This window comes from Alligator sinensis, unplaced genomic scaffold (genome assembly GCF_000455745.1).
Source record: "Alligator sinensis unplaced genomic scaffold, ASM45574v1 scaffold2383_1, whole genome shotgun sequence".
NCBI classification, from domain to species: Eukaryota; Metazoa; Chordata; order Crocodylia; family Alligatoridae; genus Alligator; species Alligator sinensis.
In genome coordinates this window covers 73,559-87,771 of record NW_005843428.1, presented here as the reverse complement: position 1 = coordinate 87,771, position 14,213 = coordinate 73,559, and the positions used below count along the sequence as shown (strand labels likewise).

General features: G+C 48.5%; 1 protein-coding gene across 1 annotated transcript in view; it reads right to left on the bottom strand.

The window, feature by feature from the left end:
• Positions 1–14,213, bottom strand: part of NPTX1 (neuronal pentraxin 1) — a gene marked incomplete at its 3' end in the record, with an annotated part of 29,729 nt that overhangs the window by 15,227 nt on the left and 289 nt on the right. The gene's annotated exons all lie outside the window — the stretch shown is intronic.

Below are 14,213 nucleotides of genomic sequence, written 5' to 3'. Positions count from 1 at the left end.
TATCTGGGGGAACATTTGTTCACCAGAGCGCCCCAAGGGATGACGAGGTCGAATGGTCACAAACTACTGCAAGATCGTTTCAGGCTGGACATAAGGAAGAATTTCTTTACTGTCCGAGCCCCCAAGGTCTGGAACAGCCTGCCACCGGAGGTGGTTCAAGCGCCTTCATTGAACACCTTCAAGATGAAACTGGATGCTTATCTTGCTGGGATCCTATGACCCCAGCTGACTTCCTGCCCTTTGGGCGGGGGGCTGGACTTGATGATCTTCCGAGGTCCCTTCCAGCCCTGATGTCTATGAAATCTATGAAATCTTTACATCCATCAGCAACGTGCAGCCACCTCTCCAGTGAAATGCAGCAGCTGTTTAACTATCAACAGCTGCCTCTTAATTTCTCTGCGCCCTGCCATCCTAGGTCCTCAAGGCGTATTAATTGACTAAGTTTTGCAACATCTCTATGGATTCATTAAGGGATTTGCTTTTTCATCACTGAAGCAGAAGCAGAGTCAGGAACAGAACCGGGGTGTCCTGGTGCCTATGTGGTCCCTTCAGCCCACTGCGACGGCGAGCTCGCTCTGGCTGAAAAACCTCTCCCAACTGCATCTTTCTGTTATTAAAAAGGGGGCACTGAAAGGTTTTGACTTACTGTTTATCTTGCTCTTTTCAGCTTCCTCTGGATCATTTCCTGCTGCACACCAGGCAGTTGTCTATATGTCTCAGTATGATACATCCCTGGATTTTTATGCTTTGCTTAGGGTGAGCAGGCTGCAGAACTGCTTTCCCTTGGCCCCTAAGGCATACTTCTAGGGTGCAGGTTTCCTCCCTGTTACCCCTTCCACAGCTGAGGGGCGGCAGGGCCCCAGTAGCTGAAGCACGCACGTTCTCAGATGTCCAACGCTACACCCGTCTGCATTTCCCTGCCTCTCTCTCCTCACCCCTCTTGCTGGTTCCTTAGGGGGAGATGGAAATCCTCTGAGGAGTCAGGATCCTCCCCATCTGCACATGGCTTCTCCTCCATGGAGCATCTCTGCTGGGCAGCCAGTTTCCTTCTTCCTCATCTCATTCCACTGATGTCCATGTTCGATCTGAATCTGAGACGACCTTTGTAACCTGCAGGAGGTTTTAGGGACCGATGCCTCTAGCTCTTTCCAAGAGCTCAGGGGTTAAAGCACTGGTCCTATAAGCCTGCAGCCCCGAGTTCAAACTCTATTGAGCTCATTTCTCTCATTCGTGTGGTTTCTATCTCCAGTTCCTCGTTTACTGACACAGAAGCAGAAGGGAATAGGAGCAGGATTCAACAGGACCTTGGTACATCGGAGAATGGGGCACTGGACCACAATATGAATTGCAGCAGAGAGAAATGTGAGCTGCTGCAGCTGGGAAAAAAGGCTAAATGTGCCCATATGCAATGGGGGATGACTGGTCCAAGCAAGGGCTCTGCTGAGGGATCTGGGTTTGCAATGGATCACAACGTGAGTCTGTGATGCTGTTGCCAAAAAAAGCAAATACACTTTTGGGTTGCCTTGACAGAATCCTTGCAGTGATAGCACCACTCTGCTTGGCATCGGCTAGGCCTCAGCTGAAGGATTGGGCGCAGTTGTGGGCTTCTCATTTTACAAAAGATGTGGAGAGGCTAAAGGGACTTTGTTGCTTGCAAAGGCAAGGGGCTGGAACATGCTTCATGCCGGGGAAGGATGGCAGAACGGCGCGCGCTTTGTTTGGAGGAAAGGGGATGAAGTGGGGAAGTGAGAGTTGTTTCGAACATGCAAACGCTTGCCCTAAAGAACAACTGTTTTCCCTTGTCGCAGAGGGCTGGCCTAGAGGCAATAGGTTTAAAGTGCAGCAAAGCAGATTGGGATTAAATCTCAGAAAAACACCTGCAGGGGACAAGGACAGTGGAACCAGCTGCCTGGGGAAGTCAAGGTTTTCAGACAGGGCCTGGGTAGGCACTTGTTTGGGATGGCTCAGGAACAGGGGCTGGATTAGGTGGCCCTTAGTCCCTCCCAGCCCAAAGCTTCAAGGAGTCTGTGGAAGGAGCAGATGTGAAAGGTGCAGCTGGCATCCACCTGCCTCTTGTTAGCAGCTTGCTGCCAGCTGGTGTCGTTCTGTGCGCTGAGCGCTGAGTCGTCCCCTGCATGCACCTTGTGTCACCACCTCCATCTATCAAAGTGCCCCCATCCTGAGGGGGAACAAAAGGGGCAGCTGGAGCCTGACCCCCCACCCTTTGTCCCCCCTTGTGTTTCTTGCATTCCCAGCATTTCTGGGTGTCTGCCCAGCTGTAGCGGTAAATTAGATGATTCACAAAGGCTGTGAGCAGTCCCGAATAGCTGGAATGCCCTTTCCTGGGCCACCCACCTCCCTTGGTATGTCCCCTCCACTCCCTTGAGCAGCCCTTCTGCCAGGCTGGCTCGGCCACGTCTGGAGCTACCTCGTGCCAGCGGCGGGGTGTTCCCTATGGGCCACTTTTGCCTTTCTTTTTGTCCCATTAGACTGCCAGAGTGGCATCGACAGTGGCAGCTCTGCAGAAATGGAGGAGAAATTGGGTCCCTCTGGACTGCATAGGGGTGCACCCATGCATGTGTGTGTAGGAGGGTGTGTGCATGACACACGTACGTGCATCCCCATCTCTGCAGGCAAACTGAGCTGGAATGAGACATAGTACCCCCAGCTGTTTAGACAAGTGCCTCCCCACCCCCTGCCTCCGTCCCCTCTGGGCTTGACTCTCCTGCCCTCTTCCCCCGCTCCAGCTAGTCCTCCTCTTTCAGCTCCTCCAAGATAGTGCTGGTGGCCTCCGGGTGTAGCACGTAACCTGCTTAGAAGCAGGAGCTTCAGCATAGCTATTTATCCGATGGTCTTTTGGCAGGCAGGCTGAAGGGTGCTTTGTGAAGCTGAGGTTGGGTTTAATGCCGTCGCTGCTCTTTCTGAACTGTAGCATGGTAGCCTGTGTGTGCACATCTGTGTGTGTTGGGAGCGGCAGGACAGGGCACAGAACCTGGACTCTTGTTCCCCATCTCAAGCGCTCTGATTCACGCTTACTGCAAGCAGACGAGCACTGGAGTCTGTGCACTGCAGACCCATAAATAATAGAACTGAAATCATTCTTAGTTAAAAATAGATATTCTTCTTAATAAATATTTTACTTACTGTCTTTAGGATATAAAGATCCCCTGACTGAAGTGTTAAAACAAACCTTGGTGCTAGACCCTAAGAGCTTGAAACAACCCCCAGTCCTGGCTTTTCAAACAACGGCTGGCTGTTTGAGGGGTTATGGGTTTATGTATGTATATGAGTAACACTTAATCTTGCAGAAAATAGCAGCAGATCTCTTTGGCTAAAGGGCAGCTTCCATGTCTGTGGGTAATTTGGTGACCTTTGAATATAATTGATGACAATTAATTGTAATTATTTCCCTTTTCCAGTTTGTTCTCTCTTATCAAAGGTGCTGAAATTGGGTGTTCATGTCTGGGCTGTGGAGAAGGCAGGGGCAGGGGAGACTGGGGTGAGAGCACGGGACTGGCACAGGGGGATGCAGAATTAGAAGCGAAAGAAGAATGAAGAACTTAATAAAGGCTCTGACATAATCCCATCTGTCCGTACAGCCCAGGCCTTCAGCATCAGCCTCTACTTAGCTGGGAACTTTCTTTCTCTTGGTTGTTAATAACACATCCGCGTGGTACAACGGGTAGGATCTTGTCAGCTTGATTTTTCTTTACTATTTGTGCTGGCTTCTTACCGTGGGCACATGGTGTGTTTGGGACCATGGGACTAGATTGATCAGCTTCACCTATTTTTCCTGGTCCCTTTTACTTCCTGGTTTTTGTACTCTAGGACAAGGCCGTGGTCCTTGGGATCCCAGCACCATGCAGAATGGGATCTGTCCCCCTCTCCCCTGCTGCCTCCCCAGATTGTGCAAACTTTTTATTAATGATTGTTTTAAAATGTCCAATAATATTAAAACCCCCGTTTTAAAAACCCACGTTATTCACCTAAAACGAATTGATGACATTCCCTTCATCTGCTTTTCCTGTATTTTCTTCCTCCCACTAACAGCTATCCATGGATTTATGGATTAACAAATGCTCTCTCCTTCCTAATCAACACCTCCCTCCAACCTCCTACATTGTTCACAATTCAGGTTCTGTGACATCAGAATAGTTTCCATGGCATTGAATAGTGATGCTATAAACAATGGGTTGTAACAACTCTGAATGAGCTGGGCAGAAGGAAGAGGCTGATGGAGAGGGAGGTTTTTGTGTGTGCCCACCTCTTGGCAGTGGGCAAGCGTGGGGAATGAAGGAAGGGAACGTGAGTGTTACTCTGGATTTGCTTCAAAACCCATGCCAAAAGGAGAGTTTCTGGAGGATGAACCTCAACATGACATGCCCTGCTTGATGCCTCCTGGCACACGCTGTTCCCTTTTCAGGAGGAGGCTTTCCCAGCATCTGTCTCTCCAGGAACAGACTTGCCAAACCAAGATGCGGCATTGCAAAAGGTGAAGCTGGAGTGAAACACATGACTCAGACATGACTCTCCCCTCATGGGGAACTGGAGGAACAAAGCGCTGCGTGTGTGGGTGAGAGGGTGGGTGCACATGTGCATTCGCATGTGTGCATGGCAGGACTACTCGGGCCAGCAGCGTCATACAACTCAAAGGGAAAAGGTCAGCACAAAGGCAGGCCGATGTGGGTGGGCAGTAATTCATAGTTTCATAGTTTCATAGTTTTAGGGTCGGAAGGGACCTAATAGATCTTCTAGCCCGACCCCCCGCCAGGGCGGGAGAACAACAAAAGAACCCTAAACAAAAAACAGGACTCAAATGAGTCCAGCCAGGTAGGTACCCAGCCTCTTCTTAAAGATCCCCAGGGTAGGGGCCAGCACCACCTCCCTTGGAAGTTGGTTCCAGCTCCTAGCCGCCCTAACTGTGAAGTAGTTTTTTCGGATGTCCAATCTGTACCTTCTCTCCATCAACTTGTGCCCATTACTCCTTGTTATGCCAGCGGGGGCTAGGGGAAACAGCGTCTCCCCCAAACCCTTCTGGTTCCCCCTAGTGAGTTTATAGACGGTCACCAGGACCCCCCTCAGCCTTCTCTTGTGGAGGCTGAATAGGTTCAGGTCCCGCAGTCTCTCACTGTAGGGTCTGCCCTGTTGTCCCCGGATCATGCGGGTGGCCCTCCTCTGGACCCTCTCCATGTTGTCCACATCCCTCCTGAAATGGGGCGCACAGAACTGGACACAATACTCCAGCTGCGGCCTGACCAGCGTCGCATAGAGGGGGAGGATCACCTCCCTGGCTCTACTCGAGATGCACCTGTGGATGCACGACAAGGTCCGGTTAGCCCTGCCAACCATGACCTCGCATTGTCGGCCCATGTTCATCTTGGAGTCAATAAGGACACCAAGATCCCTTTCCGCCTCCGTGCTCTCAAGTAGGGAGTTCCCCATCGTATAAGTGTGCTGCTGGTTCCTACTACCCAAGGGCAGCACCCTGCACTTGTCCGTATTGAAACACATCCTGTTCCTGTCTGCCCCCCCCTGTAACCTATCCAGATCCTTCTGCAATCTCTCTCTCCCTGCTAGCGTGCTCACCTCCCCCCAAGTCGAGTATGATCCATCCACCACCACCCTCTGAGTGCGACCCTTCAGCCAATCTGCAATCCATCTGACCGTGTAGGCGTCTATGCCACAGTCGCCTAGTTTATTAATTAGGATGGGGTGAGAGACGGTGTGAAAGGCCTCGCTGAAGTCCAGAAAGACTACATCCACCGCGACACCTGCGTCCATGGCCTTTGTGACCTGATCATAAAAGGCAATCAGGTTGGTCTGACATGATCTCCCCCTAATAAATCCATGCTGATTGCCCCTGAGCATCATTTCTGATGCCGGCCCATCACAAATGTGCTCCTTGATGATCTTCTCAAAGAGTTTCCCCAGGATTGAGGTAAGACTGACGGTAAGCAAACAGCGGCCGAAGAACCGCTGAGTAGTGCATTAGCTGGAGTACCTCCCCATGACGATCATGATAGCTGCTTCAGTGCTGAAAGGTATGAGTGAATGTGCTTTCAGCTGTAGGACTTTGAGTCAGATTTTCAAAGAACTTAACATAACTGACACTCCAAACTGAACAGAAGTGTAATTTCCATTGTTAAGCAGACTTCTTGTTTCCTTGGCAATGGGGGCTGGGGCGGGGCAGGGGGACGGGACGTGAGCACTTATGGACAAGAGATTGCAGCTGGAAAGGCTGGTGCATTTGGTCTCCCCCAACTTGGCATAAATAAAATGTTTTCCCTGCCCCCTGCTACCTTTTGTCTGTATTTCCATAGCTGGCATTGCTGATCTCTGAGGCCTTGACGCACTTTCCACTGAAGCCAGTGGGAATCTTTCCACTGTCTTTGATGGAAATTAGAATGGGACATACATTTCTGATGCATTAGCGGCATATATATATATATATTTATATATGCCGCTAATGCATCAGAAATTTAAATATATATATCTATATATATAGATATATATAGCTATAATATATGTATATTTATATATACACACACACGTGCGCATACAGAGTGTGTGTACATATGTGTGTGTGTGTACATCTATCTATCTATCTATCTATCTATCTATCTATATGTATATATAAAACCAGCCCTGTTCTGCGTCACTCCCACTCTGGAGTTTGTAATATTGCCCTGGCAATGAATAGTGGTATCTCAGATGCGGACTGAACCTAGAAATGCTCAGAGAGCTCGCAACCACTTGCCTGAAGAAGGTTTTCACTATCAGAGAGCCGAGGCTACCGGGACCGAGTGCTTGACCATCCTGTGTTTGAGTAAATCAAATTGCTTTCATGTCAGCCACAATCTGTGAAATCAGGCATTCAGATGAAGACAGGGCCCTGCTGGCCCACAGCACGTGTGCCTTAGAAAGGGTGACTTGGACACCTCGGCAAGGAGGACTGGCAGAGTAAAGACACACACACACATTATTTCAGCTTTGATATTTACCAGATTTGGTCTGTTCACGAATCCCCAGTCATCAGTTTGCTCCAAATAAATGCTATGCCCTTTTCATCAGGCATAAAAGATAACAGGTATTCAGCACTGTGATTATGCCATCCCAGCCAGGTCTAGGGAACCATCATAACCTTGGCGGCATGCCTGCTACTGAGGCTATTGGTGCCCTGAGTATTTCTCCACTCAAACTAGCTACTGTGTCCTGAATTGTACTGGCACAAAGACCAATGTAGGAGGCAGCATGTCTCCTGTAAGCTGGACTGTCCATGACTCGCCTTGCTTTGGGGTATAGGCACACCTTTATTATGTCCTCTCTGTCCCCAGCCCACTCCTGGCAGAGGCTACCTTTGTAGGAGGTATTACGTGGTTGATTATGGATGATTTAGGGCCTTTATGGCTGTCAGAGGAGCCTCAAAGAGGCCTGACAGTACCAAGGATTTTGCTCGGCCTCAGAAGCAGCTGAAATTACTCATAACGTGGTTCTGCTTCAACACTCAGTGCCTACCACGAACCAGAAATCAGCAGGTCTACCCAGGGCCTAATCCTGACACCCTAAACAAGCCAAGCTAGGAGGATTTAGACAGGGTAACTACGAGGGAACTGATGGGGAAGAATCTTCCTCCCCAAGCTGGAAAGAGGATCTGAGGCTTCCTCTGGTCAACCTACATCTAGATACGTCTCAGCACAGGAAGGGAAGTAGCAGGCAGAAACCCGATGCTCTCCTCGTAAGCACTTAGCTCTGCAGTGCATGTAAACCTGCTGGCAACACCTGGTTTCCGGGTTGCCCGTGTGATCCCTGCTGCTTGCACTCTCCTATGGGGATGTCACACCAGGCCTGCCTCTCTGTGGGATTGTTCATTTCCAGCAGCACAAAGCAAATGCTAAATCACAACCGATCCTTGCATGGCACAGGAGAAAGTGATTGCACAGGTGGGAAGGCCTTCTCCCAGCCAGTTACTCTAAAGCAGAGTGTTCAACCTTTTGGTTTAACTTGTATTTTCCACTGCAGGGCCTGGGGCTGTTAGACTGGCACAGTGAGAGAGATGAAATACCTTGGCTGGACTCCATGCTGCCTTAGACCTGGAATAGCAGGAGAGGCAAACAATAGCAAGAAAAGATGCAATTAGCCTTAAGATGCTTTGGCAGAGCAGTGTGGACCTGGACTTGGACTGCCAAGTGGAGAGCTGCAGGTCAAGACTGAGCTCCACTGGCCAAGATGTGCTACCAAGGGAGACTGCAGGTCATGACTAGCAGAGCTGTGTGAAAGGTGTCTGCCGACAGCCTGCCTTCACGGCGTTTGTCCCTTGTCCGGGAAGTCAGGCCCTTTATTCAGCTGCATTTGGAGGTTATTTCTTCAAAGCACAGCAACCCGAGGTTGCATACTGATCTCTGGTATTTTCTTGTCAGTTCATTTGTCTTGGCTTTCTTGCGATGCCCTGGCTTGCTGAAGGAAATCCAACTCTCACACTCCTGGGGACAGAATGGGCATATTTATCTCTAAGTCTTATACATCCCCCATATGTACAGGTAATTACTCCTGAGAATTTACTCTAAGTAGGATTTATGTTTCCACAGATGTGGTGTATAAACAAGGGGACAGACATTAGGTTTGCAGGGAAGAGCATTGCTAACACATGGTTGCACCATATGCTGAGTATGGATTTAAGAGACCGGAGTTTTATTAAAACGGGATATTTTGAATGTCTACTGTCAGGTTGTAGAGCAATGCTGACATGCTGCAGGCACTGCTTATTGTGCTCTGTAGCACATGACCCAGTTCCACTGCAGAGCAAAGCTGCAGGAGAACATTTGAGAACAACGGGGACGCATCCAACAGGCAGAAGCACCCATCAGGTTGCCAGGGACTGATCTGAGCTGCTTTTTCCTGTTGCACATTTGACAGCAAGTGGAGGCTGAAGGAAAAGCTGTAGAGACGGGTGTGCGTACCACATTTGCTTGTATATGTATGTATTTATAGGCTATTCTCCTAGCCTCTTCACCCTCAGACATGTCTCACAAACACTAATGCATTTACCACCACAGTGAAGTGGGGAATTGGGACTCTCCCCCATTTTAGACACCAGGAGCAGGCATGTGAAACATGAACCGTGCATGTATGCAGACACCACTTGGACAGATGATTATCCAGGAGTGGGCGTTCATGGAGGAATGAAGTAGAAAAGGTGAATGTTGCTGTTATAACTGGGGAAAAAGACGTGCTACTGTTTGACAGTGACAATTTGAAGATATTGTTTGAAAGTCATAGACACAGGCTCACGGAAGAGGTGCTTTAAAATTACCATTATTGGGGAACCTTTAAAATGGCCTGTCCCTGTAGTGAATCCATTTATATTCTCCAGTGTGGAGTGTAGCCAGAGGAAAGGATGCTTTCATGCTGCGTGGAGGGAACAGACGGAAGTATGACAGGCAGTCAGCCCGCAGGCCATGAACAGGTTTGATTTCAACACCAGCGACATTGTTAGCACCTGACAAATAATTGGCTGAGCCTGTGAGATGTGTACACTTGCCTCGATGGCATTCCTCCCTGTTGTTTGGATATTTGTCTTCTGTACAAAAGGCAGCAAGTCTGGAGTGATGCAAGTGATCGCATCCAAAATGTCAAGGGATAGTCTGAGCATTGAAGGGCCCTGCTAATTGTTCTGGGGAAAACTGGCAAGCCCAAAAGGGGGGAAAGGAGACACAGAGATTCTGGCATCTGCTTAGCACAGCCACCGCTTCAAGCACCTCTGCAATTGTACATAGATCAAAGAAATGGCTGATGGCACCAATTAGTGCCTTCCAGCAGAAAAACACCTCTAGCTTAGCTCTGATCACCTCCTATGACAACACCTGCGTGTCTTATCTCCTAAAAAACAGAAGAGGTAAACAATAATGGTGGGGAAATGGGGAGGAGAAGGGAGGCATTCCCTGGCTGGTTGGGGAGGAGGGGGACACTGGCATGGACGGGAGACGGGAAGGGTCCCTGGCATGCGGGGACAGTTGGAGAGCTGTAGTGAGTCCCTGAAGAGGAGGGGGTTGTGAGGGTGACACATTGAGGGCTGGGGAAAGGAGGGGTCCATGGAGCCCCTGCCATGCACAAGCTGCTCAGGCTGCAGAGAAAAGTAGGTGGCATCTTAATAAACCATCATTTCTTTTAAGACCCGGGTGTGGCAGAGGTGCCAGAGGGGCCTCGCTGCACGCTCCCTGCCCCTCTGGCAGTTGTGCTCTTTGGAGGCCAGCTTTCCCTGCACGAATGGGAGCAGATGACAAAGAGCTCTCCGCAGAGTCATTGACTTTGGGATATGCTCCCCGAGCAGGCTGTCAGGATTTCGGATTATTAACCTTCAGGGCACAGTGCGCAGCCCATCTGTTCATTCAGGCTTTTTGCCTGAGGTGGATTAGTTGTGCTGGGTGCTCTAGTTGTGATTTTTCAGGTACCGTGTTGAGACGGTTACCCTACTGCCTGCAATTGTATTATGACGGAAGGTAATCTGGCCGCACTGGGTTCTGATTTAAATGACAATAAAAATGCAAACATAACGTCTCATCGTGCCCTGACAATTAATTAGTCTTTCAATTGCATCATGACCACAAACCAGCATTAAATAGTCATAAACAAATGAATGAACTCAGAAAGCCAATTAATCAAAGCAATAAATCTCCCCCTTTAAATACCCCAGAGACCTAGGTTTTTTAGGGAATGTTTTTGTTCCAGCCAGTTGAGGGCAAGATGATGTTTCATCTTTTAAAAATTGTATTTGATGACTGCAAATGCACTTGGAATTGTAGGCAAAGTGCATATGGCTTCATATATCAAATTATGCAGATGGATACAACTCAAATGTAAACCTGGGTGCACTTTGATTGAATTGCCACCCAGGGAAAACACTCCGATGATCAGGGCTGAATAGCCCCATTTTTTATTTTGAGTTTTGAGTATAGTCAAGCTGATGATGAAGGAGCAGTTTTGAAACTCTCCACCTGGTTTTCCTCTCATATTTACTGGTGTAAATCATGAGGAGCTCTGCTGAAGTCAGTGGGCCATTGTTTCTATTCCCCTGCACTTTGTGCAATCATTTGCATTGGTGCAAAGTGAACGTAACAGGTGCAAAATGCTGTCAGATCAGATTCATGTCGTGTGCATTCTTGCTGCAGTGGTGTAGGGCAAAGGAGAATGGGGCCTGACAGGGGGATGCTGGTGTGAAACTAGTTAAGGCCAATGACTTGAAATTATGGGTTTAACTTTTAAAACTCGCTTTAAGGTAAAGATCATCAGGAATATCTGGTGGGAGGGCAGCTGGTCAGGAAGGTTTGGTCTGCTGTGGGATTAGTGCCCAGGCGAGACTCAAGTAAATCATGTGCTGCCTTTGTGTTTGCTCCCAGGGCCCCCATGGCAATCATCGAGCCTGTGTACTCTGTGTTCCAAGGAAGCAATATCACGGGAGGAATGAGGAGGGCATTGCATCAAGCAGCTGCTGCCAAAGAGGCTCAGACTGAAAATGCATCTTGGCGGGACAATGACCAGGAGTGACTTAAAGGCCCTGTGAGCTGACAGCCAGTTTATCAGTTTGGCAGATTTATTAGAATTTCTGTAGTTTCTGTTTCTTTCCCTCACACCCATCCTGAGAACAAAGGAGAACTCAAGGTCTTACTCTTTCCTTCCACAGCCCAAGACATGATCGTAGGCTTGCCTTCTTTTGCACGTTCAGCTGTTTCATTATGTTATTTTCTGCATTGTGCATTGCAGAAGCCTGGATCATATGAATGTATTCCAACCCAGTCAACCATCTCAGGAGCAATATTAATGCATGAGCTTAAATCTATGAGTATTGTAAATCTAAACTACACTTCAAAATGCACCCTGTTCCCGCTCAAAGGAGTGCGTTTAGGGAGCAAACCCGCTCTTTTTGATGCACAGCTTATAAAAAAGCAATGCTTTAAAAAGTCACTCATTTCTACAATTGCAGGGACCTTCTGGTTTCATCACAAAAATCCAGTCTTGTGGTGGGAATCCTTCTGGACTCTGCATTTGGAGAATACTTTGTCCCATGGGAATAAGCATTGTCATGATGAATCCCAGCTACACACTTCCAAAATACCATTTGTATCTGAGAAACTGATCATTTCCCCTTGACTTAATATAAAGCAAATTCCATGTCAGAGAACTTGAAGTGCTACTGGTCCTTGGCTCCAGGCTCCACTCCCCACCCCACGAGCATGTGCCGTGTGTTTTCCTGACACAATTCAAAAAACAAGGATTCATTCCTAATTTGTTAGCATTGTGTCTCAGACACATGGGCCCAAATAGTGTAAATCAGTGCAACATCCATGGAAGGAGCTGTACCTATTTACATGAGTGGTGGATAGGGCCTTTACACATAGCAATAGGATCTCTAGTATTGCTGCTTTCTCTTTCCTGAACAGTGTGGAATTAAGCTCCTCAGCCAGACGTAGCTGGTCACACTAATACTCTTCTCAAAGCTGTGCTGACATCAAAGACCTTGGTGCTCAAAGATGATTTGGTAGATGAGGGATTGTGCATTAGAAGTAAACAATTTAGAACAAAATGAATGCAGCAGCCATGACATGCTTTGTGTCCAGCCAAAATGAGGAAGGGAAAATCCCTGGTGTTTTCAAACAAAAAAGGACAGCATTGGTAAGAAAGAAAGTGAACATGTTTGAGTAGAAACATAACAAATGGATACTGATTAAAAGCTGTTTAAAAATTATTTCAGTCTGTGTGTGTGTGTGTGTGTGTGTGTGTTTTATTGAGTCTTGTTCACCTTTTCTTGTTCACCTATATCTACTGGTCCTGGTTTCTAGAGCTGTAACTTCAGTGGGGCTGGGACTGTCTTTTTCTTCTGTATCTGTACAGTGCCTGGCACAGAGGATGTCTGGTTCCTGACTGGTTTCCCAAGCCCGTCGCTCCTGCCAGTCAAATGATGACTGACAATAACAAATATTGTGAGTTTATCCTCACCAGCCAGGCCAATGGGCCATCCAAGGGAGAGTCCCCTCTTTAAAGCGTTGGCTAGACTAGTACCTGCTGCATGACATTTGCATTTAAACCCACCATTATAAAGGACCGTACTTGCTTTATTACATGGATAAAATTTACCCCTCTGCCAGAGGCCACTCAGTCCTGCTGCAGCGTTTGAGCTTCGTGGGAGGTGCGGAGTCCATGAACAGACTCGACGGCTGGCGGGTCAGGAAATCCGTCTTCACGTGAGCAGCACCAGAGAGGTGCATGGCTATTACTCCCTCCAAATTACACCAGATCATCGTAGCCTCCCGGGGGGACAGCTGCTCGCTCTCGACTGCCTTCAGAGGCTGGCATAAAAACACTGACTCGTGGGGAAGGCCGACTTGGGGAAACTGAGGCCGTGTAAAGAGCAGAACAGCGACTGCGCCACCAGCCCCAGCACCTTTCTTCTCTTCCTGCCGCATGAGACAGTGCTGTGCCCGGTTCCTGAATGGGGCGCTTGTGTCGAAGCACTGCTGGCTGGGGAGGCATAGCGGGTTTCTAGTGGGGGGATTGGGGGAAGTCTGTATTTGAAGGCCTATTGCAATGGCTCCATTGTTGCCAACTCTCAGGCTTTTTGGTGTTGTTCTTAAAGTCTACGCTTCAGGAATGTGAAAAACTTAGCTTTCTTTTATATATATATAAAGAAAGATAAGTTTTTATATATATAAGAAAGTTTTATATATAAAAACTTAGCTCTTTCATATATATATATACATACATATGTGTGTGTGTATGTGTATATATATATATATATACACATACCAGAAAGTATATATACACACACACATATCTATCTATCTATCTATCTAGATATGTATATGTATAAAAGAGCTAAGTTTATGTATATAAGAAAAGTTTGTCTATCTCGAAACTTGTGTCCCCGCCGGCCCGGCCGAGCCCGCTGGTGCTGTTGAACCCTGGGCTGCTAGAAGGGCGGTGGGGGGGAAGGATGCTCCGGTCGCCATGGCAACCGCGGTCCTCTCCTCCGTGCCTGGGCCCGAACGCGGCGTGTCCCGCGCGCCGGCCCGTAGCCGCGCTGCATGCCGGGCCTTCCCAAGATGGCTGCCCCCGTGTCGTGCTGCTGAGGGGAGTTTCGCTGCCCGGCGCCGCAGGACGACTTCCCCCGCGTGTCGCGTCGCAGCAGGGGGCTGGGGCCGCCATGGGCCGAGCCTGGCAGC